General features: G+C 46.8%; 1 pseudogene; it reads left to right on the forward strand.

Annotated features, from left to right (window-relative positions):
* The first annotated feature begins 1,526 nt into the window (after nucleotides 1–1,526).
* On the forward strand, nucleotides 1,527–26,000 carry LOC148220122 (uncharacterized; annotated as a pseudogene).
* Nucleotides 26,001–26,056: the final 56 nt, after the last annotated feature.

Genomic DNA, 26,056 nt, shown 5'->3' on the forward strand with positions numbered 1-26,056 from the left:
GTCCTCACACACTCATGTGTCACCACGGTATTTTTCCCATGATTTGTCTCCCTGTGTATTGTCTGCATATTACCTTCTTGCATCACATCTATTAATTTTCAATAACCTTCTGGCTTTAACTTGTTTTCAAAAAACCCTTTTTGAACCTTTTCACCTCAGAAATTCACCTGGGAAACCCAAAGTCCCCAAAATTCACCCCGAAGTCCCCCCTGGGATGCTGAGCACTCACCTGGCAACTCCCAAAATTCCACAAGTTCACCCCAAAATTCACGGGGGACCACCAAATCCCAGGACTTCACCCCAAAATCCCACCTGCAACCCCCAAAATCCCTCAAATCACCCCCAAGACCCAGTCCCCCCAACACCTCCCAAATTCACCCCAAAATGTCTCCAATCCCCCTCAAAACCCACCCAGATCCCCCCAAATACACCAAATTCACTCCAAGACCCAGCTGGGACTCCCAAAAATCACCAAAATTCCCTGAGAACCCTAAAATTCTCATGTATACCCTAAATTTCACCAAATTCCTCCCAAAATTCCACTGAGATCACTAAAATTCCACAAATTCCCCCTACAATTCAACTGGGACTCCCCACATTCTACAAATTCACCCCAGTCCTGGGGTACAATGCAAAAATGTGTATTCTATCATCATCTCTTAAAATGTGGGAGGGGTGGTGATCCATATCTCTGTGTGAGATATACTATGCTGATGTATTGGGAATCCATATCGCCCTGGGATTCTGGAAATAATTACAAACTGGCCTGAAGGTGAGAGTTTTGGATTATCTTCTGAAGAAGAAGAGGAGCAAGTGGCACGTGCTGAGGAAGCCCCACCATATAATGAGCTACCGGAGACTGAAAGACGATATGCCCTCTTCACTGATGGTTCCTGCCGAATTGTAGGCACTAACCGGAAATGGAAAGCTACAGTATGGAGCCCCACACGACAAGTTGCACAAGCTACCGAGGGACAAGGTGGATCGAGTCAGGTTGCAGAGCTAAAAGCCGTCCAGTTGGCTTTGGATATTGCTGAACTAGAGAAGTGGCCGAGGCTTTATCTCTACATTGACTCATGGATGGTAGCTAATGCTCTGTGGGGATGGCTGGATTGCTGGAAAAAGGCCAACTGGCAGGGCAGAGGGAAACCCATCTGGGCAGCTGAGATTTGGCAGGACATTGCTGCCCGAGTAGAGAAATTGACCATAAAGGTTCAACACGTGGATGCACATGCACCCAAAAGCCGGGCTAATGAAGAACATCACAAAAAAGAGCAGGTGGACCGAGCTGCCAAAGTGAAAGTATCACAGGTGGATCTAGACTGGCAGCACAAGGGAGAAGCATTCCTAGCTCTTTGGGCCCATGATGCCTCTGGTCATCAGGGGAGAGATGCAACATACCGATGGGCCCGTGACCGAGGGGTGGACCTTACCATGGACAGCATCTCACAAATCATCCACGACTGCGAGACCTGTGCCGCAATCAAACAGGCCAAGCGGGTGAAGCCTCTGTGGCACGGTGGATGATGGTCAAAGTACAGGTATGGGGAAGCCTGGCAAATTGACTACATCACCCTTCCCCAAACCCACCAGGGCAAGCGCAACGTACTGACCATGGTGGAAGCAACTACAGGATGGTTGGAAACCTACCCTGTGCCTCATGCCACTGCCTGGAACACCATCTTGGGCCTAGAAAAACAAGTCCTTTGGAGGCATGGTACCCCTGAGAGAATTGAATCATACAACGGAACCCATTTCAAGAACGGCCTTATCAACACCTGGGCCAAAGAACATGGTATTGAATGGATATATCATATCCCTTACCACGCGCCAGCGGCCGGGAAAGTTGAACGGTCTAATGGACTCCTTAAGACTACTTTGAAAGCACCAGGTGGTGGAACCTTCAGAAATTGGGAAATGAACTTGGCCAAAGCCACCTGGATGGTTAACACCCGAGGGTCCATCAATCGAGCTGGTCCTGCCCACTCTGAACCCCTGCAGAGAGTGGATGGGGACAAGGTCCCTGTGGTACACATGAAAGGTATTTTAGGAAAGACTGTTTGGATTAATCCCACCACAGGCAAAGGCAAACCAATCCGTGGGATTGTTTTTGCTCAAGGACCTGGTTGCACTTGGTGGGTAATGCAGAAAGATGGGGAAACCCGTTGTGTACCGCAAGGAGACCTAATTTTTAGTGAGAACTGTATGTAAGGTTTCATTTTGTATTATATATCTGTAAGAGGGTATTGGTTTGGGTGTGATGTAGATGGTAATAGAATAAGGGGTAGATTATGTCCTGGGGTACAATGCAAAAATGTGTATTCTATCACCATCTGTTAAAATGTGGGAGGGGTGGTGATCCTTATCTCTGTGGGAGATATCCTCTGCTGATGTGCCATCTGATAAAATCAGGGGGATGATCATCGTTATCTATTCACAACCCATCCTTCCTCCAGAAGATATATTCCGTTGATGGGCCATTAAGTCCTATTGTGTGACTGATAAGATTACATCACCCCATTGGGAGATGCCCCAACCAGGGGCAGGAGCCAAGCCTTTCCTACCTAGATAAAAAAACTGGGGTTTGGGACCCGAGGGCAGACCTTTCTACTGGATCCCAGAGGAAAGTCGGACCTTTTCCACATCATCGCTGGATCTTTGGAGGAAAACTGCACCTTCTACAGGAGCACTGCTTCAACTGAACCACATCTGTCATCCAGGAGGACTGCAGCCACCATTTATACGGACTGCTACCAACACCCTGACTGACAGGGTGTCAGGTTGTATTTCTGACTGTGTTGATGGTTGTTTCTTTTATATTATTGCATGTATTTTATTTTTTCTCTTTTCTCCTATTAAATTGTATTACTGACTTGGAGTCTCGCACTGGTTTTACTTTCAAACCAACACACACGTGTAGATGAAGAAGGAGCTCTTGGCAGAACTCACACATAAAAAAATAAGTATACAGAGGGTAGAAGCTGGGACAGGAAACCTGGGAGTAATAGAGAGATGTTTTGCAGGCAAGGGATGTTGAAGACAAGAAGGGCTTCTATAAGTATATAGGTGACAAAAAGAAGGCTGGGGGAAATATGGGCCCACTGTTGAATGGGACAGGGGCCTTGGTAACACAGGACATGGAAAAGGCTGAGGTACGGAATGCCTTCTTTGCCTCAGTCTTTACAAGCAAGACCAGTCTTCAGGAATCCCAGGTCCCAGAAATCATAAGCAAAGTCTGCAGCAAGGAAGACTTACCTTTGGTGGAAGAGGAGCAGGTCAAGGAATACAAGCTGCATTATGCTGTGCCATTCTGCACTATGGTGTACATACAGTGTGGTCTTCAGGCCTGTGTTATGCTGCACAAATCCCTTGGCCACGAGACAGCAGGCTGAACTCAGCTCATTGTAACAGAGGATCCTGCAGGCAGCTCCCAGTTGGTACTGGTGATTATGCCACTTGTGTGGCTTTGCCTTTATCTACAAGCATAGCAAGAAGTTCTTATGTGAACTCCCTCTTTGCCAGTAGAAATTATAGTTGTTTCCTTATAAGAAAATCCTATAATGGCTTGAAAGACAAAAAGGGGATAATCTCAGATATGGATAGGGTCTACATGGCATGCCACACAGAGGTTGGAGTCCTGTTCAATGCTACGCTGCTCAGGGTTCCCAGCATCTAAAGGGATGATATTCTCTCCTTATATAATTAGTTAAATGACATTTTAAATAAAACCTTACAGATTTTTACAGTCTAAGTGCTTTTCTTACTGGAATCATGACAGACCAGAACCTCACTGTGCAAAACAGGGTGACTAAGACGATTAAAAGACTGAAGCATTCCTGCTATGAGGAAAGGCTGAGACAGCTGGGACTGTTTAGCCTAAAGAGACGACTTGGGAGAAAAGTCCTCAATGAAGGGAGTGTTAGGGAGTGTTTGACTATCCAGAACTTGACAATGGTGATGAAAGGGTTGAGTGTTTATAGATAACAATCAGGCAAACAAGGCAGATATCCTGGTGAAAGTCAGTTATAGATCAACCAACCAGGATGAAGAGGCAGACAAAATATTCTATAATCAGCTGGGAGAACTCTCATGATCATTGCTAGCTCTAGTTCTCATGGGGGACTTCAATTCACCAGATGTCTACTGGAAGTACAAGACAGCCAAAAGGAATCAGTCCAGGAGGTTCCTGGAGTGTGTGGAAGAGAACTTCCTGACACAGTTGGTGACTGAGCCAACTAAGGGTGGTGCTCTGCTAGAGCTGTTGTTTGTGAATGGAGGAGGACTGGTGGGTAATATTATGGTGTCTTACTTTGTGATGCTTGTATCCCCAAATCGTCTGTTCTGTTAGTGCTGAATATTAAGTTCTGCAGATTTAAGACCGGTTCAAAGAGTAAAGAAGAGAAAAAAGAGGTGCAGAGTTTGTTATCAAAGACTGCACCTGCTCCCCCACATCCTTCTCACAGACTGTGTTGTCTGCAGTGAACAGCAAAAAAAACCTCTCTTTTGCTTTTAGTTAATTTTTGTAACTAGCTAAAACAAAATGTTCTCTGAAGTGTTTTTTTTTTTATTCTCCCTTTTTCTTAAAATTGTTCAAACCTGCTCTGAACTGAAAACCCAGAAGAGCACTGGGAGCTCATACCTGTGGCCCACCAGGCCTGGCCTGGACCGCGGCATTTCCCAGCACCAGAAGGACTGAAAATAGAGTAAGCCGGGCTGCAACCCACAGAAGGCACTCCTCTAAATTTGTCACCTCTTCAGAGCAACAAAAAGTTTTGATGTTTAGTATTGTTCATTTTTGTGCTGAGAAGTGTTTTGCCTGTTAAATAAACAGGTTTTTTTCCACTTATCTCCAAGAAAATGTTTTCCCCCTGTCCTGGGGTACAATGCAAAAATGTGTATTCTATCACCATCTGTTAAAATGTGGGAGGGGTGGTGATCCTTATCTCTGTGGGAGATATCCTCTGCTGATGTGCCATCTGATAAGATCGGGGGATGATCATCGTTATCTTTTCACAACCCATCCTTCCTCCAGAAGATAATATTCCGTTAATGGGCCGTTAAGTCCTACTGTATGACTGATAAAATTACATCATCCCATTGGGAGATGCCCCAGCCAGGGGCAGGAGCCAAGCCTTTCCTACCTAGATAAAAAAACTGGGGTTTGGGACGCGAAGGCAGACCTTTCTACTGGATCCCAGAGGAAAGTCGGACCTTTTCCACATCATCGCTGGATCTTTGGAGGAAAACTGCACCTTCTACAGGAGCACTGCTTCAACTGAACCACATCTGTCATCCAGGAGGACTGCAGCCACCATTTATACGGACTGCTACCAACACCCTGACTGACAGGGTGTCAGGTTGTATTTCTGACTGTGTTGATGGTTGTTTCTTTTATATTATTGCATGTATTTTATTTTTTCTCTTTTCTCCTATTAAATTGTATTACTGACTTGGAGTCTCACACTGGTTTTACTTTCAAACCAACACACCCCCAAACCAGTTAAAGAAAAAACTGCTTAAATCTGTTTCCTAAAAGAACCTCATTTAGAGGTTTCCTCCCAAATTTGCCCTAAACCAAGACATGGTCAGAGGCTGTCTTGGGCACAGCAACCACAAAATGATAACGTTTTGCATTTTTGGAGAAGTAAGAAGGAGGGATCAACAGAACTTCTACCTTGGACTTCTGGAGGGCAGACTTTGGCCTGTTTAAGGGACCTGGTTAACAGAAACCCTTGGGAGGCAAGCCTGAATGACAAAGAAGTCCAGGAAAACTGGACATTCTTCAAGAAGGGGATCTTAAAGGTGCAGCCTTATGTGCTGAAAGACGAGCTGTCTTGGTTTGAAAGACAAGTATTTACTAAAAGAGACAGGGGACTCTTTTTGAAAACGAGAGTATAAACCCTCCTCCCTTCACTTTACTACGATTTTGAAATTAAAGGGCTCTCAGGTGAAGATATTGGGGGTAGGAATAATAGTTCTTTACTGATATATATGTAACCAGGGAAACAAAACACAACAATAATAACTGCGAGATCAACAGCAACAGAGCAGAAAACCCAGTTGTACCGGTTTGAAAGCAAAACCAGTGAGAGACTCTAAGTCAATAATACAATTTAATAAGAAAAAAGAGAAAAACATTAAATACATGCAATAATACAAAAGAAAACCACTGACAGAGTCAGAATACAACCTGACACCCTGTCAGTCAGGGTGTTGGTAGCAGTCCGTATAAATGGTGGCTGCAGTCTTCATGTAGAAGGTGCAGTTTTCCTCTGAAGGTCCAGTGATGATGTGGAAAAGGTCCAGCTTTCCTCTGGGATCCAATGGAAAGGGCTGCCTTGGTGTTCCAAATCTCAGTTTTTATTTAGGTAGCAAAGGCTTGGCTCCTGCCCCTGGTTGGGGCATCTCCCAATGGGATGATGTAATTTTATCAGTCATACAGTAGGACTTAATGGCCCATTAACAGAATATATTTTCTGGAGGAAGGATGGGTTGTGAAAAGATAACGATGATCATCCCCCTGATTTTATCAGATGGCTCATCAGCAGAGGATATCTCCCACAGAGATAAGGATCACCACCCTTCCCCCTTTCAAGAGATGGTGATAGAATACACATTTTTGCATTATAACCCAGGACACCAGTAAATAGTTCTCTCGGTTGTGGACACCTTTCCTCTGTGGTGCAGTTACTGTTCTGGCTCTGCGTGCCAGCTCTCGGTGAGCAGGGAAGAGATGTTATGATCTCACGTGTCTGGAGGGGCACTGTGGTGAATGGCATCTGTGTCCCAGATGGGAAGGGCAGAGGGGAGATGCTGCTCAAGGATCCCGATGCTCCAAAAAGATGTCTGAATTCGGCAGGAGATGCAGGAGAGAGAGAGCATCCAAGCAGGGAGGTTGCGGGATCCCACAGCCAAGGAAGGCAATTCCCCCGCGTCGGGATGGCAGAGCGTAGTTTCTAGCGACCATCCTTCTCTGAGCCAGACGAGCGAGAGAGCGCAGCTGCCCCCCTGATCTCTCGGTGTTCCTCCTCTTCCTCCCCCTGCCCCCATCACCAGCCAGGGTGTAGTCCGCAAACCTCTCAACATTACACTGGGGAAAATTCCACTGAGACACCCAACCCCCAACATTATCCACCCCTAATTTTTCCCATACCAACAAGCTGCATCAAATTTAAACCTCTAAATTATATACATACATGCAGTTACAGATACAGGCACAGTATCATAGGTAGTTCACCCTAAAACAAGGTCTCCTTGGGGTATGCATCGGGTCTCTCCATCCTTTTGCATCACCCACCAGGTGCAATCTGGTCCCTGAGTGAATACACGAGCCAACAGGGAAGACTGGCCTGGCTGAACAGAGATCTTTGGCTCAAACTCAGGAAAAAAAGGAATTTGTGACCATTCTGAGAGGAATGTTGAATTTGTCTTTACAAATGAGTTGTGGATCAGCCTATAGATAAGGCTAGCACTGAGAGATAAAAGAAACAATGGGATGGATTCCACTGATTGATGAATGGAAAGAGATATTTGCCTTTACAAACAAACTGTAGGGCTGCTGATAAATGAAATTGGATATCGAAAGATGAAAGAAGCAACGGGGGGGAAACTATGAATTCTGTAAGAATTAAAAATTAAAAGGGAGGGTTATACATTAGAGGGGAATTTCAGGTATCAGGCGTTCCGGGAAGTCTGTGCCTCTCAAGTACCTAAGCCAATGGGGAAAGAGAGAGGGAAATGCGGCCGGGAAAATAGGATAAAAAGGAGGCTGCATCCTCCAAAAATTTGAGAGATCCCAGGGGAATGTCCCATGGCCTCTCCCTTTATTCAAATAAAGCAAAAAGGACTCCTCTGTCTCCTTTTTGGACATAAACCTCTGGTATTTGTGGATTAATTTTCCTGACAATTCGAAGAAGAAGCAGGGTACTCAGGAGAACTACAAGGCTGTCATGAGGTTATGCAGGGAGAAATTTAGAAGGGACAAAGCCCAACTAGTTCAGCTTAATCTGGCTACTGCTGTAGAAGGCAATACAAATTTATCCTAAAAATACATTAGCAACAAAAGCAGGGCCAAGGTGAATCTTCATCCTTTATTGGATGTAAGGGGAAAGATTCAAAGGATGAGTAAATGGCTGAGATACTTAATACCTTCTTTGCCTCAGTCTTTAACAGCCTGACCAATTGTTCTCAGGGTACCCAGACATCTGAGCTGGAAGACAGGGATAGGGAGAAGAAAAAGGTCCTCATAATCGAAAGAAAAATGGTCAGTGTGATATAGGGAACTTACAACTAAACTCAAAACAGACTATAGTATGCTGTGTAATCAAAAACAGATGGTGCTTTGCTATACAACAGGATTTTACCTAATTGTTTAAGATTGATAAGCAGAAAAACTGGTAAAAACAGGATATGTGTTTTGGACTATGGCCAGAAGCCTTGGAGGACTGCCAGATACCAAGAGAGCCTGCACAAGGACCAGGTTCATCCAGAGGATAATATGAGGAAGACTGCTTACTCCTGCTTACTTCATCCAACGACCCCTGCCCAGGACCACCAGAAGACAGTGTGCAAGCGCAGACCGAAGAAGAGCTGATTAAAATACGAAGCAAGAGTAGGCGGGGATAGGTTATGACTATGTATTGGTGATGTTGAAACTTTCATAAATATATATGAGCTTAGGTGTATATAAACAGTGTCTGCTCTGTTTGACACACGCGTGTGGTGGAGCTATCCCCCTGTGTGTCCAGCGCTGAATAAACATACCTACTTTTACAACCCCTTGCTGGTTGTGGAGTTTTTCCTCCACATGTCAAGTGACCTGCTACACCACTGTGATAGGTTGACTTAGGAAGAAGAAACTCAGAGAGAGGTTCTCTCTAAGGGAATTTCCTCTGTGGGGGTTGGGACACCTGCAACAGACAATTAGAGAAAGTTAGTTCGCTCGTGAACACACAATTTGAAGGAAGTAATCCGGAACTGAGTCTCTTTGTCTTTCCAGCGGCTGAGCAGGTAACATCGACCCGAGCTTCCCCCTCCCCCATGCGGGGGGGGAGGCTCAGGAGGCCACTTGGGCCCTGTTTGCAAACGAGAGGACCCAATGGCCGGGGGGAGAAAAAGTTCTGTGATAAGACCTTCACAGCTTCCTCCTCCATGAGCCTGCGGCTCTGGCGTGGGGGGGGGGGGCGGCGCCTGCTGCTGTTGGACGGGCCGGGCCTGCCCGGGTGGCCATGAGCACTGTGGGGCTGCAGCCCAGCCCCAGAAAGGCTGATTAACACCTCAGCTGCCCCCCCCAGCACGGCCTGAGCCTGGCCCAACTTTTGTAGTTGTGTTAAACTTTAACTCTTTAGTGCTCAGATTAGATTTGCAAAGCCTCCAGCCTTTCCTTTGAATATGAAAGGGAATAAGAACATTTCTGAAGTCAGTGACGTAAGAGCTAAGTTTTTGAGATGGAAGGAGAATGAGAAGATGCTGAAATGGCTGAAAATCTTTTTGTAAAATTGTAGGGATGAACTGATGCACTGAATATTCCTATAAACCATGGAAAGAGGCATGGGGGGATGGAAATGTTCCATTTAATGGATAATTTGATCAAAGAGCACCTGTGTTAAGAATGTCTGCCCTGAGAAAAGAAGGGGATTTTAATTTTCTGAAAATGAAGCCTGAGCAGAGAGAAAGAAGACAGAGAGAACCTTTGCTGTCGAACATTTCATTCTTAAAAGTAATACCCCATGAGACAGACATGGTCCACATCTACAGCTTTGGGACGGCTGTGGAATTGGGAGGAGTGCCACGGTTGCAGGTTCCCGGGCGGATGCAAATCGTGAAAGATAAAACCACAAGAGGACTGTCTTCTTCTTCTTGTGGAAAAAAATCCCTACAGCTTTCAACAAAAGGAGGCTTCTGTCTCCAGAAGTGAACTGAAAAAGACTAAATTGGGGACTGACCAAAGTATTTGTTCTATGTTTGTTTTGTTGTTATGAAGACTGGGAGAGGGAGGGAAGGAGTGATCTGAAAAATCTTATTCTAAATTTTTTTTCCTTTCTCTTTGTTTGTGTAGTTAATAAATTTTCTTTTATACTCTCTCAAGTTTTAGGCCTGCCTTGCTGTTTTGCTCCTGGTTCTGTCTCACAACAGGAAAAATAAGTTTATTTAAATTGGCAACTCAAAACAAAAACATTAATTTGGTGCGTTGGCCAGGAAATCGAAATTAAACCAAGACAACCACTTAGACATGCACAAGTCTATGGGACCAAATAGGATACACCCAAGGGTACTGAGGGAGCTCGTGTAAGTGCTCATCAAGCCACTTTCCATAATTTATCAGCAGTCCTGGCTAACTGGGGGGTCCCAGGTGACTGGAGGTTAGCAAATGCCATGCCATCTAAAAGAAGGGATGGAAGGAGGATCCAAGGGACTACAGGCCTGTCAGTCTGACCTCAATGCCTGGGAAGGTTATGGAGCAGACTATCTTGAGTGCCATCACAGGACATATACAGGATAACCAGGAGATCAGGCCCAGCCAGCATGGATTTATGAAATACAGGTCTTACTTGATGAATCTTATCTCCTTCTACAACAAGATGACCCACTTGGCGGATAAGGGAGAGGTTGTGGATGTGGTTTACCTGGGCTTCAGTAAAGCCTTTGATACCATTTCTCACAGCATTCTCCTGGAGAAGCTGGCTGCTCATGGCTTATTTGGCTGTACTGTTCACTGTGTAAAAAGTTATCTGGATGACTGAACCTAAAGGGTTGTGGTGCATGGAGTTAAATCCAGCTGGTGGCTAATCACAAGTAGTGTTCCCAGGGGTCAGTTTTGGGGACAGTTCTGTTTAGTATCTTCATAAAAAATCTGAATGAGGAGATGGACTGCACCCTCAATAAATTTGCAGATTACACCAAGCTGGGTGTGAGCACTGATCTGCTGGAGGGTAGGAAGGCTGTGCAGAGGGATCTGGACAAGCTGGATCAATGGCCTGAGGTCAACTGTATGAGGTTCAATAATGCAAAATACCAGATCCTGCACTTGGGTCTCAACAACCCCATGCATCACTAAAGACTGGGGATGAGTGGCTGGAAAGCAGCACAGTGGAAAAGGACCTGGGGTGTTGCTCGACAGCTGACTGAACATGAGCCAGCAGTGTGCCCAGGGGGTCAAGAAGGCCAATGGCATTCTGGCTTGTATCATCAATGGTGTGGCCAGCAGGACCAGGGAAGCAATTGTCCTCCTGTACTGGGTACTGGTGAGGCTACACATCGAATCCTGTGTTCAGTTCTGGGCCCCTCACGACAAGAAAGGTGTTGAAGTGCTGGAGCATGTCCAGAGAAGGGTAATGAAGCTGGGGAAGTGTCTAGAGACTAAATCAAATGAAGAATGGCTGAGGGAGCTGAGGTTGTTTAGCCTGGAGAGAAGGAGACTCAGAGGAGACCTTATCACTCTCTACATCTCCCTGACAGGAGGTTGTAGCCAGGTGGGGGTCAGCTTCTTCTCCCAGGCAACTAGTGACAGGAAAAAAGTACATAGCCTCAAGCTGTGCCAGGGGAGGTTCAGGTTGGACATCAGGAGGAATTTCTTCACAGAAAGTGTTAAACATTGGAATGAACTGCCCAGGGAGGTTATGGAGTTGCCATCCCTGGAGGTGTTCAAGAAACGACTGGACTTGGCACTTAGTGCCATGGTCTAGTTGACAAGGTGGTGATCAATCAAAGGTTGGACTTGATGATCTCAGAGGTCTTTTCCAACCTAAGTGATTCTGTGATTCTGTGAAAGTAAATGTCACTCTTATCTTCAAGAAGGCTGAGAACAGTTGTGGTGAATGGAGTTAAATCCAGCTGGCAGGTTGTCACTAGTGGTGTTTCCCAGGGCTCTGTATTGGGGCGAGTTCTGTTTAATATCTTTATCAATAATCTGGATGAGAGGATCCAGGGCCCCTAACCACAAGATAGACAATGGTGTGCTGGAGCATGTCCAGAGAAGGGCAATGAAGCTGGTGAAAGGAGTAGAGCACGTCTTATGAGGTGTGAATGAGGAGACTGGGGTTGTTTAGCCTGGAGGAAAGGAGGTTTGGTGGGGACCTCCAACTATCTGAAAGAAGGTTGTAGTGAGGTGGGAGCTGGTCTCTTCTCCCAGGTAACAAGTGGCAGGATGAAAGGAAATGGCTTCAAGTTGCACCAGGGGAGGTTTAGATTGTATATTAGGAAAAATTTCTTCACTGAAAGGGTTGCCAAGAAGTGGCACAGGTTTCCCAGGGAAGTGGTAGAATCACCATCCCTGGAAGTGTTCAAAAAAGGTCTAGAAGTGGCACTTGGGGACATGGTTTAGTGGTGAAGATGTCAGGTTAATGTTGGTACTGTTCGCCAGAAAATGCACAACCCATTCTGATGCCCAAAATAAGGAGTAAGAGACAAAAGAGACTCGGGGTAGAACTCACAACCCTCAGAGTCACCGCACAAATGCTACGCCACCTTCTGGCTTTAGATAAGAGGTGCTGCAATTTAATCCACAGACCCTCCTAGCACCTAACCCAGATGCTAAACCCTTTTATTCGGTCACTCACGTGTCTCTGTCCCCAGGGTTCTTGGCTCTGATACCTCTGGACCTCTGCTGGGCCTTTTCGGGGCTGCTGGCAGAACTTCAGTCCAGGGGGTTTTCCAGATGCCTCCACTGTCCCATCTGGGGTGCCAGCTCTGATGCCTTGAGGAGCTGGAACACAGATTGCACACAGAGTTAAGGGGAACAAATGGGTATTTATTGTGAGGCCCACGAAAGGCCTACAAAAGCCACACCCCAGCAATACAAGTGCCACAGTCGTGGCCCCTTGCCCGGATGGCTCCAAGATGGAAGGAAAGGAGGGGTTGGTCACGAGTTCTCACACCTTTATAGGTTTCAGTCCATTTGCATGCAGGAGTCAACTGTCCAATTAATAGTCTCAAATAGGGAAGTTTCATCCTCCTGCTTGCTTGTGTGTCCGCCCTCCTCTTTTCACGTTGTTTATGCTTAGGGCTTGAAGTTTAAAGATACTGTCCTTGAGTCCCTGGGTAGAATCAGACTGTTTTGTCTTCATCACCCAAGCAGAACAGAAAAGCACATCCAAGCAGAACAGAACAGAAAACTTAAACTTAGAGGTATTCCAAGGGATAGCCCCTTGGGGTTAATATTGAAAAATTGGGCGAATCTAATCGGGGAAGAGTCTATACTTTCGAAACCTAAACTTATCAGACTCTCGGAGAAAATCTGGCCAATATATGAACTAGATGATGGAGAAACGTGGCCTAAAGTTGGTAGTTTAGACCGAAAATTAATATCAAGTTTAATATCCCGAATACACGGAGATAGATTCTTTGAAGAATTAGAGTATGCCCGACTTTTTATGGTATTAGCATGTGAGCAGGACCAAGATAAAAAGAAAGTACATATATTAGTCTTAAAAGACGAAAAGAAAGAGCTACCTTTCAGTAGTACCTATAAAACCCTAGAGGAGGCAGAGACAGATCTGGTCGCTCCTGCCATGAGGACAGGATCGGTCCCGGCTGCGCTGGGCGCGGGCTCAGGCCGGGGCACTGCCGCAAAGGGGGGCTGGGGCCGACACAGCTCAGGCGGGGCCCTGGTCAGTGAAGAAGGAGGAAGGCGGGCCGTGGCAGCAATGGACACTGCCCCCGCCGCCACCTCCGGCAGCAGCCCGAGGGGTGGGGAAGGGGGGAGGAGATAGCCAGTGGGTGCAGCCTCCGGCACCCTCCCGAGGGGAGAGGCTGGGGGACAGGGCCTTTTACAGGGAAGGCGGAGAGGGAACCTCCCATGGGGGGAGCGGTGCCCCCTCCGTTCTCAGGCCTGTGAGGTTCCATGGCAACGCCGAAGGTCAAGAAGCTGCCTCGGAAGGTGACATCATCAAAGATCGCAGACACACAGCCCGGCAGCAGAGTCGCAACAGGTCCTGTATGATGCTTTCTAGGATTGGGACCAGCCGAGATCGACTCTTGGTTACAACAGAAACAGACAGCTCTTGCTCGAATGAGTCCGAGGAGGAAGAGGAGGATGAGGAAATGGACGAGATTATTGCTGCCTTAAACAGGCGGAGAAGTGGAAAGATAGCCAAAAAGGTCCTCAGAGAGCGTAGCCCAATTGCCCACCGCACTAGATCAAAAAGAGAGAGAGACAGAGAACCAGTTTTGCAAGCCCCTTTATGACAGGCAGTTGGTAATCAGGGGCCAGTATATGTGAAAGTACCGTACTCCCTTATAGAGTTAGAACAGTGGAAAACTACTGTATAGGAAAATAAAGGGGTTGCCTCAGTCTTCAACAGAAAGAAGGTTTATCCTCAGGGCAACCAGCCACCTGAACTGATAGAAAGGGATGGGGAGCAGAATAGACCCCTGAAATCCAGGAGGAGGTAGTTACTGACCTGCTGTGCCACTTAGATGCTCAGAAGTTTATGGGTCTGGATGGGATTCATCCTAGGGTGATGAGGAAGTGTTGGGGGTTGAATTGTTCCCTTTTCTTTCTGTGGAATTTTTCCCATTGTTATGCTAAGTATTTGTGGCTACACCTTAGTAGCAATAGTTTTCTCTCGCAGGGGGGTGGGGGATAGGAGGACACTGGAAAAGGAAAGGTGGGACAGGGGTCTGGGGCGGGCTCTCGCTCTCTCGCTTGGCTTGTGGAGTGAGAGGAGGATGGCCCGTGCTCCGATCTAGCATCTTCCCCGCCATCCCAGCTCCGAGAGCCGCGTTCCCTGCCGTCGAACACCACTCTGCTCCTCTCACACTTCGTCCTACTACCTCTGGACACTCTGCAGAGCACCACGACCGACACCATGAGGGGGGAGTCGCTCCTCCATCCCTCTCACACCTGGGCCGCTGCTGCCATCACTCCAGCCCTGTTCGACTGCGTGGGACCTGCCCTGCCCACAGCACCAGTAACTGAGCACAGGAAGAGGGAGCCTGTGGCCAGAAAGGGACTGGAACTGAGCTATACTGTTCTGTTTCGTTGACAATTTTTATAGCTGTTGTTGTTTCTAATATTTTGCCTTGTTAGATATCAGTAAAGAACTGTTATTCCTATCCCCATATCTTCTGCCTGAAAGCCTTTGATTTGAAACTATAATAATTAGAAGGGAGGGGGTTGCACTCTGCATCTCAGGAAAGGGGTTCTCGCCTTTCCTTAGCAAAATACCTGTCTTTCAAACTGAGACAGGAAACTGGCAGAACAGCTCACCAAGCCATTTTCCATCATTTATCATCAGTACTGGCTAACTGGGGAGATCCCAGGTGACTGGAGGTTGGCAAATGTGATGTCCATCCATAGGAATGGCCAGAAGGAGGATCTGGGAAACTACATGACCAGGTGACCCACCTAGTGGATGAGGGAAAGGCTGTGGATGTGTCTACCTGGACTTCAAAGCCTTTGACACTGTGTCCCACAGCATTCTTCTGGAAAAGCTGGCAGCCCACAGCTTAGATGAGTGTACTCTTTGCTAGGTTAAGAACTGGCTGGATGGCCAAGTCCAGAGAATGGTGGGGAATGGTGATGCATCCAGTTGGCAGCCAGTCACTAGTTGTATCCCCCAAGGATCAGTGTTGGGCTCAGTCCTGTTTAATATCTTTATTGATGATCTGGATGAGGGGATCGAGTCTGACATTAGCAAATTTGCAGACGATACCAAGTTGGGTTGGATTGTCAATCTGCTGGAGGGTAGGAAGACTGCAGAGGGATCTGGACAGGCTGGATTGATGGCGTGAGACCAATGGCATGAGGTTCAACAAGACCAAGTGCCAGATCCTGCGCTTTGGCCACAACCACCCCCTGCAGGGCTACAGGTTTGGGGATGAGTGGCTGGAAAGCAGCATAGTGGAAAAGGACCTGGGGTACTGTTTGACAGCTGACTGAACATGAGCCAGCAGTGTGCCCAGGTGGCCAAGAAGGCCAATGGCATCCTGGCTTGTATCATCAACGGTGTGGCCAGCAGGACCAGGGAAGTGATTCTTCTCCTGCACTCAGCACTGGTAAGGCTCCACCTTGAGTGCTGTGTCCATTTCTGAGCCTCTCAGTTCAGGAAGAAGATTGAGACGTGCTGAAGCAAGTCCAGAGAAGGGCAAAGAAGCTGGTGAAGGGTCTGGAGCACAAGTCTTATGAGGAACAGCTGAGGGGGCTAGGGGTGTTTAGCCTGGAGGAGGCTCAGGGGTGACCTTATCATTCTCTTCAACTACCAGAAAGGAGGTTATAGACAGATGGAGGTAGGTCTCTTCTCATAGGCAAGTAGGTGTGAGAACCTGAAGAGAAAGGCTTCAAAAAGTGCTTTGTCATTACATCTGCTTATCATAATCTTTTTTGAACACTTGAAAACTATGTGGGGGATGGACGGATGGATGGCCCATAAAAAGGAAGTCAAAACCTGTGCAAATATGTGCGGAGGGGAAAGAGAAGGGCAGAATCCCTGACCTTTGCCTCCCCCCCCCCTCCCCCCCCGGCCAATGCCTGATACGAGACACCCTAGGGCCTCCTAGAGCCGATGCTGCCAGCTTGAGGAGAACCCCCCAATCCCGCATCCTTGGACTGAAGTCACGAGTGAGTTGTGGAAACTCCCCTACCCCTGCTCCTGCGTTCCATGGTGAGAACACCTCGAGTGGACAGAGGTTCAGGCACCACACCTGCATTTCAGAGGAGGGGCAGTTGCATTCCAGCCAAACTGCTCCCGAGATCGGAAAAGGCAGATAAGAAACTTCAAAGGACAGAAAAAAGAAAAAGGTACTAACTGCTTTGCCCCCCCCAGCAGCAACTAAGGTAGCACAGTGTAGTGGTGGCCTATCCTATGCTCCTATCCTTTTTAAGGTAACTGTAGCTTTTTCTAACTTTTCTCTTTTTTAAATCTTTCTTTCTCCTTGCCTCTTTTGCTATTAAATAATATATATAAACATTTTAATATCAACATCCAACGTCTATTGGTTTTTATCTTGTTTCGGGGAATACTTTGAACCTTCAGGGTTCTTTCTGTCTTATTCACAGAGAGCTCTCTTTGCTCCTCTGTGATTAGAGCTGATTGCAACAGTAGTGATAGGACAAGAGGACAGTCTTAAGCTCTACCGGGGGAAGTTGAGGTTGTACACTAGGAAGAATTTCTTTACAGAAAGGGTGATGAGACACTGGAATGGTCTGGCCAGGGAGGTAGTAGAGTCACTGTCCCTGGAGGTGTTTAAGGAAAGACTGGACATGGCATTTAGTGCCATGGTCTAGTTGAAATGGTGGTGTTTGGTCATAGGTTGGACTCAATCTCAGAGGTCTTTTCGAACCTAATTGATTCTGATTCTATGATACAATGATGAAATGACTGGTCTGGTAGATGAGGGGAGAAAAGTTAAACATTTTCTACCTCAATTCCAGTAAGGTCTTCAACAGTCTTCCAGAAGATACTCATAGAGGAGCTGCTGAAGTTTGGACTGGATGTACAGATAACTGGCCAAACAGCTGGGCCCAGAGGGTAGTGACTGGAGGCAGGAAGTCTAGTTAGAGGCTAGTAACTAGCAGGGTATCCCAGGGGTCAATACTGGGTCTGATCCTATTCAAAACCTTCATTATTGGTCTGGATGATGGAGCAGAGTGTACCCTCAGCTAGTTTGCAAATGCTGGTGACTAATATACTAGAGGGTCATGTTGCCATCCAGCGGGACCTCATCAGGCTGCAGAAGTGGGCTGACAGAAACCTCATGCAGTTCAACAAGGGTGTCTTGGTTTAGGGCAAATTCGGGAGGAAACTTTTGAATGGGGTTTTTCTAGGAAACAGACTCAAGCGGTCTTTTTTTTAACTGGTTTGGGAAAAAATATTTTCTCAGACAGAAGTGGATAAAGCTGTTTATTTAACAAGTAACACACTCTTCAGCACAAAATTGAACAATATTAAACAGTAAAACTTCTCACCATTTTGAAGAGATGACAGATTTAGAAGAGTTCTTTTTGTGGGTTGCAGCCCAGCTTACTTAGTCTGTTTTTAGTCCCTCTGGTACTGGGAAATGCTGCAGCCTAGGCCAGACCTGGTTGGCCATGAGTGTGGGCTGGTGCCCCCCTGGGTTTTTAGTCTAGGGTAGGTTTGAACAATTTTAAGAAAAAGGAGGGAATTGAGGGAACTTCTTTGCTTTAATTGGTTAGGAAATAAAACTAATTTAAAAAAACTAAAAGAGGGCTTTCTTCAGCTGTCTACTGCAGACAAACACAGTTTGAGAGCAGGAATGCGGGGGAGCCAGCTATCTCTGATAACAAAACTCTGCACCTCTTCTTTCTCCTTTCACTTCTGAATTAGTCTGTCTTAAAGCTGCAGAATTCAATATTTAATATAATATTCAACGCCAACAGAACAGATGAACAGACGATTTGGGGATACAAGCATCATATAGGCACCCTAAGACAAAGGAGAAGTGCCAAATCCTGCACCTGGGGAGAAACAACCAGTATATGCTGGGGGCTGCCCAGCTGGAAAGCAGTTGTACATAAAAAGCCCTGGGGTTTATGGTGGACACCCAGTTGAACATGGGACAGCAGTCTGTCCTCGTGGCAAAGGTAGATAATGGTATCCTGGGCTGCATTCGACAGAATAATGACAGCATGTTGAAGGAGGTGATCCTTCCTCTTGAGAGAAATGACGGATTTGTCTTTACAAACAAGCTGTGGGTCTGCTGGTAGATAAAACTAGCACTGAGAGATAAAAGAAACAATGGGAAGGATTCCACTGATTGATGAATGGAAAAAAAAAAAAGATATTTGCCTTTACAAACAAACTGTGGGTTTGCTGATAAATGAAATTGGATATTGAAAGATGAAAGAAACAATGGGGAAAAACCATAAATTCCATAGGAATTAAAAAATAAAAGGCAAGGTTATACATTAGAGGGGAATCTTAGTTATCAGGCATTCTGGGAAGTCTGTACCTCTCAAGTACCTCAGCCAATGGGGAAAGAGAGAGGGAAATGTGGCCGGGAAATTAGAATAAAAAGGGAGGCTGCATCCTCAAAAAATTCGAGACACCCCAGGGGAATGCCCCATGGCCTCTCTCTTTATTCGAATAAAGTAAAAGGACTCCTCTGTCTCCTTTTTGGACATAAACCTCTGGTGTTTGTGGCTTCATTTTCCTGACACCCTGTACTTAGCACTGGTGAGACCACATCTGGGGTCCTGTGTCCAGTTCTGAGTTCAAGCCTATGCTATGCTTCAACTGGCTAGCTATGCTGTGCTTAATGCACCCCAGGTGTCCCGTCCCGCTGTAAAAGAGGGAGTCAGGGAGGATTCTTTTTGATAGATTTCTCGGACGAAAATCAAGCGCAAACGCGGAAATATTATAGCTGAGAACCGTTTATTGATAAAGAAGAGTAAGTGTTCCTACCTACGGGGGATAGAAAAGAGATCAGAGCGGGAAAAAGAGAGATGGAGAGAGAAACAGAAGACAGGGACAGCGTTACTGCAAGAGCCCCAGGCACTCTATCGCCATCAGCTCAGCAGACGGAGCGTGCGTACTGTGAACCCCTGTGTGTCTGCGTGGCTCCCATGGAGGGTAGGCGCGACTTCCAAACAGCAGCAGGCTGCGTGTCTCTTCCGTTGCCGAAGAACCGTTGCTGTGGCTATGGGCGCGCTCCTGCAGTAGCTGCGGGCTGTCAGGGTCGGGACGCCGCGACTGCGGGCGGCGGCGGCTGCGGCTTTTGGCTGGGTGCCGCTGGCTTGTGCTGCAGGCTGTTGCCGGGCAACGCGAGGAACACGGCGGCAGCGGCAGTCGTGGACAAAGTCGGGGGCAACACTGGAAACACGGCGGCGGCAACGAGCTGCCTCGCGGGAGCGGCTAAGCCAGGCAGGACGGGTGCGGACAAGGAAGCAGGATCGCAGAGAGGAAAAGGAGAGGGAGGGAGGAGGGCCTAACCTACCATACAGGCGAGCCCCTGCTCCCTCCAAGAAACTCAATGAAAATGGCTTCCATTGTGTCGCAGTTAACTGCTTTTATCTACTAACGCCCCTCCCATTTCTCAGGAATTTTCCCCCGGGCATCCGGGGCATCTGCCCCACCGGCAAGTCGCTCACAGCCCGATCCCGGAAGCTTTTTCTGCCCTGATTGGCTGCCAGGCGAAGCCTTCCCGGGGACAGGGCTGCCAGCACATGTACAGATGTACACCCCGTATAGGAATAGAACATGTGTTGAGGCATAAATAAAAATCAGATTGGTCCCTCTCACCAGGACACAGTTGTCCCTCCTGGCTGCCAGGGTGCACTGCTGACTCATATTCAACTATGCCTAGTCCTTTCATTAGTCGAAGTCTCTCTGCAGGGCCTCACTGCCTTCGAGGGAGTCAACAGCTCCCCACAATTTACTATCATAGGCAAACTTCATCTTCCTTCCAGCCCCGTGTCCACGTCGTTTATGAAGATGGTGCCCAGTGGCAGGACAAGATGCAATGGACACAAAATGAAACGCAGGAGGTTTCAGGTAAACATCAGGAAAAACTTTCACTGTGAGGCTGACTGAGCACTGGAACAGGTTGTCCAGGTTGTGGAGTCTCCCTCATTGGAGGGCAATGAGGTGCTGGAGCATGTTCAAAGAAGGGCAACAAAGCTCGTGAAGGGTCTAGAGCGCATCTTAAGAGGAGCAACTGAAAGAACCAGTGTAGCCAACAGGTCAAGGGAAGTAATTCTACCCCTCTACTCCACTCTAATGAGACCCCACTCAGTGCTGTGTCCAGCTCTGGGGTTCTCATCACAAGAAGGAGATAGACCTGTTGAAGCAAGTCCACACGAGGGTCACCAAGATGATTAGAGGGCTGGAGCACCTCTCCTATGAGGAAAGGCTGAGACAGCTGGGGCTGTTCAGCCTGGAGAAGAGAAGGGTCTGGAGTGACCTTATAGTAGCCTTCCAATAACTAAAGAGTGCCTACAACAGAGCTGGAGAGGGACTTTTTACAAGGGCCTGCAGTGATAGGACAAGGGTGTTATAGATAAGTAATGTGATGGATTGGGTCTCGGAATTAAAGGATGAATATTGTGTATATGTTAAGAGAAGCTTTATTGATGTATAGTTATGTTATTGTGATTTGTTGTTTAGACATCCTCTGTTCTCCCCATAGTTCCCTTTCCCCTCCCCCTTGTATTGTTGCCACTGGATGGCCTTAGTAGTTGGAACATGTGTGAGAGGGGAGTGTACCTGTGCCCCTTGCATGGGGTATCTGGGTAGAGGGCAGGCCTGTTACTAGGAGGCGCGGCATGACAACACCTGACTTCCAATCAAGTTGCAAGTGAAACATTAATTTTAGAAAAATTAAGATTTTAATTAAAAGTTAGTTTTTTACTAGAATTAATTAAAAAGCAAATGGATAGATAGGCCTTGCTGAAAATAATTTAAAGTTAGACGTTACCAAAAACCAGGCTTGAGATAGTTATCTGAAACTTAAATAATTGATTGCCTGTCATTTTATGTTTGCTCAGCTGTGCTTTCAATGGGAAAAGATGAAACTAGTAAGTAGATCCAAAGAAACACGAACAATGCAACCAGAAACTTATTCTTCTAAACACTGGACTTCCCCCAAAAGCCATTTGTATTGTCATCGATAAAAACAGTCGAGAGTTCAGGGCGAGGAAGACTCGCCTTACTTCCTCTTTTTAAGACCCTTCCCCACAAAAACGACCCCAGACTTAATTCAAAAAGCCAACCACGCATGCGTAATAGCTATTCAAGTTAATTACCATAGGAAGTGGAGAATGAGAGGTACTGTTATTATGAATATGTATTTGTTTGAAGTTTTTGTCAATAATTGACTCTGTGATCACCTGTAATTTTCCAGTGCGTATTGGAGGGTTACCTAAACATACACTTTCTAACTTTAAATTGTTAGAGAGTCTTTTGTCTGTCACAGTTGAGTATGGGTATTAGACCAATACTCATATTTTGGTAAATCACAAGAAAGCAGTCTCCACCAATGGACGGTGAAGAAGAGTTGACGGAAAGACTTTGGGAGGGGTCAGAATTGGCTGACGCAACTCTAGGGGTATAAAAGGTGGAGCAGCCATTTTGTAGACGAACACATGGCAGATGGTCATATGCTCCCAGCGCAGTGTCTCTTTCCTTATTCAGTCCTTCTGTTGTATTTTGTTAAGGTTTAATAAACCTTTGAAAATTTTAAAAGGTCAGTGTAATTTCTCACAAGGGGGAATGGCTTCTAACTGAGAGTAGGTTTAGATAAGATATTAGGAAAACATTTCTTACTGTGAGGGTGGTAAGGCACTGGCAAGGGTTGCCCAGAGAAGGTTGTGAATTCTCCACCCCTGGAAGTGTTAAAGGCCAGGTTGGATCAGGCTCTGAGCTACCTGGTCCACTGGAAGGTGCCCCTGCCAATGGTGAGGGGTTTGGAATGAGATGATCTTTAAGGTCCCTTCTAACCCAAGCCATTCTCTGATTCTATGATTCTATAAACTTGGGTTGTTTAGTCTGGAGAAAAGGAGGCTGAGGGAAGACCTTATTGCTCTCTATTACTACCTGAAAGGAGGGTGTTGGTATCTTCTCCCAAGTAACAAGTGATAGGACAAGAGGAAATGGGCTCAAGTTGTACCAGTGGAAGTTTAGAAAAATTTAAGAAAAAATTTCTCCACTGAAATGGTTGTCAAGCATTGGAACAGGCTGCCCAGGGAAGTGGTTGAGTTACAATCCCTGGTGGTATTGAAAAGACTTGTTGGTGTCATCGCCACTTCCAGAGGGCAGACTTTGGCCTGTTTAGGGGCTTGGTTGGCAGAATCCTTGTCCTAGGGTGATGTTATGGTGTTTGTATCTCCAATCGTGTGTCCTGATTATGTTTGGTATTATGTCCTGTGCTTCCAGGACTGACTCTGAGAGTGAAGCTTTGTTTTGTCTTGTTATCAACCGGCTCACCTCCCCCATGGTCTATGTTTAGGAGAGGTTTTAGCTCGGCTTGCTTGCTTGCTTGCCTGCTTGCTTGCCTGCTTGCTCGCTTCTGCCTCTTTTTCTTTCCTTCGCTTTGCCCTTGCTTTTTGCTTATTAGTTAGTTCAGCTAGGCAGTCCAACTTTTTCCCTGGACTGTTTTCTCTTCCACCCCGTTCCCTCCCTCTCCTGGATACCATCTGAACCTGTTCCGGGCGGGGACCTGGGAAACCCCAAGAAACACCGGGAGTCTACACTCTGTCACCTGCAGCAGTCATCCCCAGCGCCAGAGACTGATAACTGAGCGACCACTCGCCAGAGAGACTGAACTTGTCATCCCTTCAGAACGGTGAAAGAGTTTTTTTGTCAGCTGGTGTTGTCTTTTTCCCTATGCTGGGGAGTGTCTTGCTTGTTAAATAAACAGTTTTTTTCTCCCACTCTTCTCTGAGGAAATTCTTCCCGAACCCGGTGGTGGGGGGGAGGAGTTGTGGGGTTTGCTGTCTGGGGGCTCCTTCTGGAGGTTTTCCCCCAAATTTGCCCAAAACCAGAACAATCCCTTAGGAGGCAAGCCTCTAGGGCAAAGGAGTACAGGAAGGCTGAACATTCTTCTAGAAGGAGATCTTAAAGGCACTAGAGCATTTCGACCCTATCTGCCAAAGGACAACTTGACAAGGAAGAATTCGTGCCTGGCTGAACACAGAGCTTTGGCTTGAACTCAGGAAAAAAAAGAGTTATGAAATTTTGTGTTGGTTTTACGTGGCCTGGTTTTTGGTAGCAGGGGGGCCACGGAAGTGGCTTCTGTGAAAAGCTGCTAGAAGCTTCCACCATGTCCAGCAGAGCCAATCCTTGATGACTCTGAAGATGGACATGCTGCTGGCCAATGCTGAGCCAATTAGAGATGTTGGTAATGCCTCTGTGATTAAATATTTATGAAGAAAATCAAAACAAAAGCAGCAGTTTTTTCCTAGCCAGAGCAGGGGAGGTGAAAACATGAGGGAAACAACATGGAGACACCAAGGTCAGTGGAGAAGGAGGGGAAGAGGTGCTCTAGGTGCTGGAACTGACATTCCTTTGCAGGCCATGGTAATGACCATGGTGAAGCACATTGCCCCCTGGTAGCCCATGAAGGTGCATGGGGGATAGAGACATCCACCCGCAGCCCATGGGGGAAGTGCTCACGCTGGAGTGGGTGGATGCCTGGAGGAGACTGGTCCAGTGGAAGACCCAGTGGAGAGAGAGGAACCTTGCTTCCAGGCTGGAGCAGGCTGTCCTTGGAGGACTGCACCCCGTGGAAGTGACCCACGCTGCAACAGTTTTGGGAGAACTGTCTGCCAGTGAGAGGGACTCATGTTACAGCAGTTTTGAGAGGACTGCTGCTCATGAGATTGGAACCACGCTAGAGAAGTTAACGGAGAACTGTGTCCTGTGGGAGGAACCTCACGTTCTCACAGGGGAATGACTTGTCTCCACGCACAGTGGAAGAAGCCCTCAGGTGATGAACTGACCAAAGCCCCCATGCCTTGTCTCCCTGCACTGTTGGTGGGAAGGAGGGAGGGATTGGGGGAAAAAAGGTGTTTTTAAGGACTTATTTTACTTCTCATTATCCTCCTCTGACTTTGTTAGTAATAAACTCACTTTGTACCTCTAAGTTGAGCTTTTTTTTGCCCTTGGAGTCCTTAGCTCATGAACCCTTCATTAATTTTTTCTCTCCTCTGTCCAGCTGTGGCAGGGGAGGGTGAGTGAGCGGCTTTTGTGGGTGCCTGGTATTTGGCCAGTGTTAAACCATGACATAGTCTTGGGTGACAATGTGAGTTGTAACCAAAAGTAGGTATTCTAATACCATCTACATGAGCTGTTAAAATGGATGGAGCAATGTTCTCCATAACTCAGCCCTGATAACTCCCTCTGGGGAAGCAGCAGCCACCCTGAGGGGGCATCTCCGCTAATGGGCCGTCAGGGTCTCATAGAATTACATCATCCCATTGTAAGGTGCCCTGCTCAGGGGGAGGAACCGAACATTTCTACCTGTATATAATCTGAGGCTTGGAACACGATAGCACCACCACTGGATTCCCAGAGGACAGGACCTCTCAATAACCACCACTGGACATCCAGAGAAGGATCAGACCTTTCTACAGGATCACTGCTTTGATAAGACCACATCCATCACTCCAATGGGACTGCAACCACCATTTAATCGGACTGCTACCACCACCCTGACCAACAGGGTCTCAGGTTGTATTCTAACTTTGTCAGTTTAAGCCAGTTTTTCCGTACTACTGACTTTAATGTAATTTTCTTATTCAATTGTAGTTCTGACTTGGAATGTCTCAAGATATTTGTGTGGAGTTAATTTCTCTGCTGGTTTGCCCTCAAACCAGCACATTTTTTGGCTCCCAATGTGGAGCACTGAGAGGAGTCAGAACTACAATTTTGCATTATGGAAACTGCCTATTCACCATGATGCTTAGCATGTTTACATGGGTATTGTACCTTGCTCTCTACGTTTTTCTGCACATGGGGCACTATTTGCCAGTCATGATGCTCCTGTTGAGACCAGGGAATGGCATGAAAATTGCTTTGTTGGTTTATTATGTCTGTTGCATGACAACCTCTGAGGCAATGAATGTCATTCAGAATATATATTCAATTTTATTTGCCTGTCCTAGTCTGGGCTGATACCTCTGAGGCCTCCTTAATAATTGCACACAACCCCTTGGGAGAAGAATAGAGAATGTTTTCCAGCTGCTCAGGCCAGACACAGCAGTTTTTGAAAATACTGAGTTCCCTCTGGATGTCAGGGACAGCATAATCTTGTTAGTTCTGCTTGGAGTCAGGACAGTGCTTGGTGTGGTACAGCATCTTCAAGAGGAGCAGGAGAAGAAAAGAAGCAAATCAGCAGACACCATGTCTACACAAAACATCATCTAGTCAGTAGCTGTTACCTCCATTCAGAAAAAGAAATTGAAGACCAAATCAGCCTGCATACTGACTTATGAGAAGGCAGTGGGACCTTCGCACCCAGCAGAAGAGCTGGAAGCCATGGTGCAGCAGCAAAGCTATGATGTAGTCGCCATCACAGAAACATGGTGGGACAACTCGCATGACTAGAACGCTGCACTGGATGGCTACAAGCTCTTCAGAAGAGAAAGGGAAGGGAGAGGAGG

This window comes from Sturnus vulgaris, chromosome W, assembly GCF_052056855.1.
Source record: "Sturnus vulgaris isolate bStuVul1 chromosome W, bStuVul1.hap1, whole genome shotgun sequence".
NCBI classification, from domain to species: Eukaryota; Metazoa; Chordata; class Aves; order Passeriformes; family Sturnidae; genus Sturnus; species Sturnus vulgaris.